Source organism: Ursus maritimus, unplaced genomic scaffold (genome assembly GCF_017311325.1).
Source record: "Ursus maritimus isolate PB19 unplaced genomic scaffold, ASM1731132v1 scaffold_36, whole genome shotgun sequence".
Taxonomy (NCBI): Eukaryota; Metazoa; Chordata; class Mammalia; order Carnivora; family Ursidae; genus Ursus; species Ursus maritimus.
Genome location: NW_024426230.1, coordinates 23,214,910 through 23,220,797, shown reverse-complemented (window position 1 = coordinate 23,220,797; position 5,888 = coordinate 23,214,910). Strand labels below are relative to the sequence as shown.

Here is a 5,888-nt window from a genome sequence, read left to right as displayed (position 1 = left end):
TGTTGTAGGCCAATAATTCAATAATAGAAACATAATGTGGAGAAAGACTAAGTGGGCCAACTGAGTCTTTGCGTTAGAGTTGGCTGTTATCTGAATGTGTGAGCAGTGGTGTGGTATAAAGGGGCACAGCGGTGTTCTTCCAGCATTTTGCCCATTGTAGGGTGTGACCCTGATCTAGGTTTAGTCATATAATTTTGAAGCTGTGGAGAAATGTGAATGATCCAGTAACGGGATATGCGTATGTGTGTGTGGACCAGGATGGTGTGGCTCCGCAGAAGTTAGATGGGTGACAATTACATCTTGACAAGCCTGGTGAATGTGGATTTTCCAGGTGGAAGTGCCTTCTATGCTTGAGGTGTCCTCATTAGCAAGGAGAGGAGGATTTCCCTGTCATCTGCAGCGCAGCCCTTTGACCAGATAGTAATATGATGTGGACTCAGGAATGATGAAGTTGTCCAGTGGCTCTGGACCAGAGCATTGTGAAAATATAAAAAAATAGTTGTTACTTGTTACTTAACTCTGTGCCAGGCAGCATTGTTTTTTTGCTTTTTTGTTTTTTTACATTGGTCATGTAGCATGATACCCTGCACCTCTCTACCCTCTGCTTTGTGGTCATCTTAAGAGAGGGGTGGTATCCGGAGCTACCATTGGCTTGATGGTAATGACTTTGTGATTCATCATTTTACCTCACTGATCCCAATTACCTCACTTTCCACTAATTTTTAGCATTCTAGAAACCCCTCTTTTCCTTTGTATTTCCATCACTATTCACTCTGGAATATTTCCATCATTTATTAAATTTTCTTCTTCTTCCCCCCCCCTCCAATAACTCACTGTCAATGAAGAAAGTCATTTAATTCTGATGACTCTATCTCCTACCTTGGTGGTCATTCATTCAATGTGCTTTGGTCTAGTCACTGGAGAGAGAGAGAGTAGTGAGTAAACAGACAAAAATCCCTGCCCTAGGTCACATTTTGGTGGAGGAAGATAGATAATAAGGTAATAAAGTAAAATATGGCACAACAGAGAGTATAAGCACTAAGGAGAAGAATAAAGCAGGGAACTAGGATAACAGGTAGAGGCGGGTGAAGAAGGACCGGCTGCTTTAGGTAGATTGTCCAGGGAAGACCTTACTGACTCTTTTGAATTAATGATGGAGGAGGTGAAGAGCAGATTATTGCTATGACTTCATTGGACACCATTAGCAGCCATTATTCTATCCATCTCATTCTGACTCAGTGTCTCACACTATAGAACTTTCCCAAATTCCTCTTTAAGCTCCTGCCAAGTCCTTACCTTTAGGAATTCAAGACGCCTTTTTCTTTACCTGGTAGGTGTGAATTTATTCTGCTGATATTTAGTGAAAGCCAGTCAAACAGAATGATCAAATAATCCTGATCTCCTGGAGCTTATATTTTAGTGGCCTTATATTCTAGCATCATTATCTCTTCCCCACTCCTTTCTTCTTGAAAATATCTTCATCTTTATCTATTCTCCCCCCTGCTCTGATTTATTGAGGTATAATCGATAAATAAAATTGTAAGATGTTAGAAGTGTACGATGTGATGTTATGATATACATATACATTGTGAAAGTGTTACCCCGTCAGGTTAATTAACACATCCATCACCTAACATTTTAATCTATCCTTTTACCTGTTACGACTTGAAAGAACAAAATCACCTTCTCCATCCATCTGTGCTATTGATCCCAAGTTCTTCTGGCTTCCTCTGAAATTTAGTGCTGTCAGTATTTGCCATTTTGTTTGTCAAAGCTTAGTTCCCTGCTTCACTAGCTGCTCACTTTCCTCCTGCTTACAAATGTGTTGAGGACTCCCCTACTCTAAACACCTTCTCTTGATTCTCCTTCCAGTGGCAAGTACTTGCTACTCACCTTCCTTTCATTGACGAGCATCCTGAAAGCTTTAAATGCGTTGTTCCTCTCTCTTTACAACAATGTTACCATAGTTTCAAATGGAAAAATCAAAACACATGGTTTATAACAAAACAGAGTAAATTGAAATTGGGAGTGTTTCAGAAAATCTAGGGTTTGGGTTTACGGCATGATTCCCATCCATGAACTAAGCCCACCCACAATTTTACTGAAAATGCTTCCTTAATAGTCCTCGAAAGCCTTCTAAGCATCAAATCCAAAATAATTTTATCTCATTGCCCTTGAACTCTTTGCAGAAATATGCAATTGTTGATGTTCTGTTTTGATATCCTTTCTCTTAGTGTGTGACAGAGAACTACCTCAATTACCGCCTCTTCCTCTTTCTTGTGGCTTCATCTTTCACTGGTTTCTTCTGCTCTTATTCCACAAGAGTGCACATTCTTTAATGTTCTATTCATGGACCCTTTCTCCTTATCTATTTTCCTGCTTGATGAAAAACAATCTAACTTACCCTGCTCATTTGTGGAACATAAGGAATAACAGGAACATTGGTAGGAGAAGGAAGGGAAGAATGAAGGGGGGGGTAAACAGAAGGGGAATGAACCACGAGAGACTATGGACTCTGGGAAACAAACTGAGGGCCTCAGAGGGGAGGGGGGTGGGGGATTGGGATAGGCTGGTGATGGGTAGTAAGGAGGGCACGTATCACATGGTGCACTGGGTGTTATACGCAAACAATGAATCATGGAACACTACATCAAAAACTAAGGATGTACTGTATGGTGACTAACATAACATAATAAAAAATTAAAAAAAAATCTAACTTAATGTTTTTTAACTACATGTTCGACAGCCATATTTGCATCCACAGCTTCCCAATTTGTATCCAAAGCTCTGACTCTTCTTTATCACTTCTGACAGCACTTCCTAATCCCAGTATCATCAGCACATCTGACTCTTCTTTAAATTTAGGCCAGCATTTAATTTCTTTCTTTCTTTCTTTCTTTCTTTCTTTCTTTCTTTCTTTCTATTTTATTTATTTGACAGAGAGAGAGAGTGAGCACAAGTGGGGGAGCGGGACTTTCTTTTATTATTTGCTTCTTTTTTTCTTCTTTTTCTTTCTTTCTTTCTTTTTTTTTTCTTTCTCTCTCTCTCTTTCTTTCTTTCTTTCTATTTTATTTATTTGACAGAGAGAGAGAGTGAGCACAAGTGGGGGAGCGGGAGAGGGAGAAGCAAGCTCCCAGCTGAGCAGAGCCCATCTCGGGGCTGGATCCCAGGATGCTGGGATCATGACCTGAACTGAAGGCAGGCGGTCAACCAACTGAGCCACCCAGGTGCCCTGGGGCCAGCATTTCTAATTGAACATTTGTACAACTTAAGTATCTTCAGCCTAACACATCTGAGATTCAAGCCCTTTCCTTGGTTGCGTCCTCCATCAAATCAGCTCACCTTAGTTTCTGTTAATGCCACCCTTTTTTCAGTCATCCAGGCTTGAGTCTTCAGTGGAGTTTTTGATTCTATTCTTTGTCTTTCTCTCCACAACCTGTCCATTGCCCTGATTGTCTTAGTGCCCCTCCCTGATGTTATTTCAGTATCTTGTTTTCTTCACACTTTGTAAATATTTTATTTATTTGCTTATTTAAATACTTATGTATTCCCTTGCTGAAATGTGAATTTTGTGGGATGAGGGACAATATCTACTTTACTCAACATCGTAGCTCCAGGTCCTAGTTCAATGCCTGGCATTTAGTTGTTCTTAATGAATATCTATTGAGTGAATGAACCAATGGAATCTTGTTGATTATTTGCCTGAGATGTCTTCAATTCCATTTTCTTGAGTTGCCAGCCCCATAACTTTAGTTCAGCTCTTGTTGCTGATTGCTGAGATCTGTGCAACAGCCTCCTAAATGGTCTCTGTTCATTTTCCTCTTCCTGAGCTATCCCTGCTATGGATAAGGACTAGAATTCCCCTCCTTTAAAATTTTTTTAAAAATTTTATTTATTTATTTTAAAATATTTTATGTTTTTGAGAGAGAGCATGTGCACGCACAAGTGAGGGGGAGGAGCAGAGGGAGAGGGAGAAGCAGACTCCCTGCTGAGCAGGGAGCTTCCCCCACCCCCGCGGGGCTCAATCCCAGGAGCCTGGGTTCAGGACCTGAGCTGAAGGCAGATGCTTAACCGACGGAGCCACCCATATGCTGCCCACTCCTTTTTTTTTTTTTTTTTTTTAAGGAAACTTCTCAAAAGATGGTCCTGTGGGGGGAAAACTAGTCCATTGCCTTTAGTTGATCATTAAAGGTCCTCCCCCCTTAGCTGCAAATTACTTTTTCTATCACTGTCCCCACTAGTCCCCACTCATACGTCTGTAGATCAAGAGCTTCATGCAGGGACCAGTTATGAAACTTGTAGCTACCCTTGATAAACAGTTGTTATTCCTGAGAAAGGGACTTTGACAAATAGAGTCCGAGGGAAACTGATCGTTATCAACTCCATAGTTATGAGGAATTAGTAAAGTAAGTTAGAACTTCACCTTTATATTCAGATTCTTCTCCAGAATCTATCTTAATAAGAACGAGACAGGGAGGTATTGGAGGAGTACATACACTTAACTCCATAAGTAACAAGTGAGAGGAGAGATCTGTGTGTTTGGGGAGGTTGGTTATAATAAGTACATTCTGGGCTAAACTTAATGTGCACTTAGCTGATTCTTTTCCTTTCTAAAATTGTAATTGTGAGAACCCATTTAATTTTGTTTATAGTAAAGTCATCTGAATCTGGATGGAATTAATGAGTTGGCATATTGCTGATCAAACAGAGAGGGTCCCAGTGGACAAAGAATAAACTTCTGTTGAATGAATAGATAGGTTGCCTGTCTAAGCACAACGTTTGACATAAGCGAAGAAAGATAATGTAACTGGTGAGTAATTAGCTTGTAATTTTAGGAGGGGTGGATTAAAAACTTCTAAGTAACATGAGGACTTTATAACTGATACTTGGAGACTGAATATTTATTGAATGAAGTAAATGTGGGGAAGGACTGGTTGGGTGGCAAGCCTTTGAAAGCATATAGTGCTGGTTGGAATTCTGATCTATTTACTTCCTCTACGGTCTTGGATTTTTGTTTCTCAGCTTTCTCATCCACAACATGGGGAATATCTATCCTGCAGGATTCTTATAAGCTTGAGATGATAAAAGTAAAACACCCAATTTAATGCCTAGCACTGTTCATGTCACCTTATATCTGGTCAGGAAATGATAATTATTATCTCTAGTATTTGGTGGATTTTAGAGAACATTTCCCTGGAAATAGTCAAGAATATAAATGATGTAGTATGGGTAGTTTAGGTTTCCTTACTTCCCTAGACATAGTCCAGTTAATTTAGGTAATCTTTTATGGTCCATCACAATTACGAAATAGCATTTTACATGAAATATACAAGCCAATTACAAATAGCGTGCCATAATTATTGTTTTGGTGATTCTTAGTTTGGAGACATGGAATTAAATTGTGAGTAAAAATGTTGTCTGCTAATTTGCACATAACAGAGTGAAACATCATTGTCATGTTAGAAAGGGTCAGGACACTATTTCTGTTCTCACAGGAAAGCAGGGGGATGTAGTTAAGAGGTGGTTGCCCAGATGACATCCTACGAGATGACTTTGAACAGCTGTGGTTCATTTGTAGAAAGCTCTGATATTAATGACTGATTTTCTTTATTTCTCTCTCCATCCTAGCAGATTGTTGGAAGTATTTGCTTTCCCTTCATTCAAAAGAGTAATTGCTAAGTAAAGCTAAGGAATCTTGTGGTATATACAATTTGAGCTGTTTTGGAGACATTTTGAAATATCTTTATTGAGTGTTTATTCCTAAAGCATCTAATGTGATTTAATGGTTAATAAATCACATTCACCTGAGAGTATGTACAGAGCCAGCATTCCTTCTACAAAGGCTCAAAATTTGCTTCACTTGTCTATATCAACCACTTTTCACTAAA

The 5,888-nt window shown here is 39.4% G+C and overlaps 1 non-coding gene across 1 annotated transcript; it reads right to left on the bottom strand.

The window, feature by feature from the left end:
• Nucleotides 1–2,784: 2,784 nt before the first annotated feature.
• Nucleotides 2,785–2,843, bottom strand: LOC121100344. Its single transcript, XR_005832093.1, has one exon. It is a non-coding gene; the product is annotated as a small nucleolar RNA SNORD49 (small nucleolar RNA).
• Between the last annotated feature and the right edge of the window lie 3,045 nt (nt 2,844–5,888).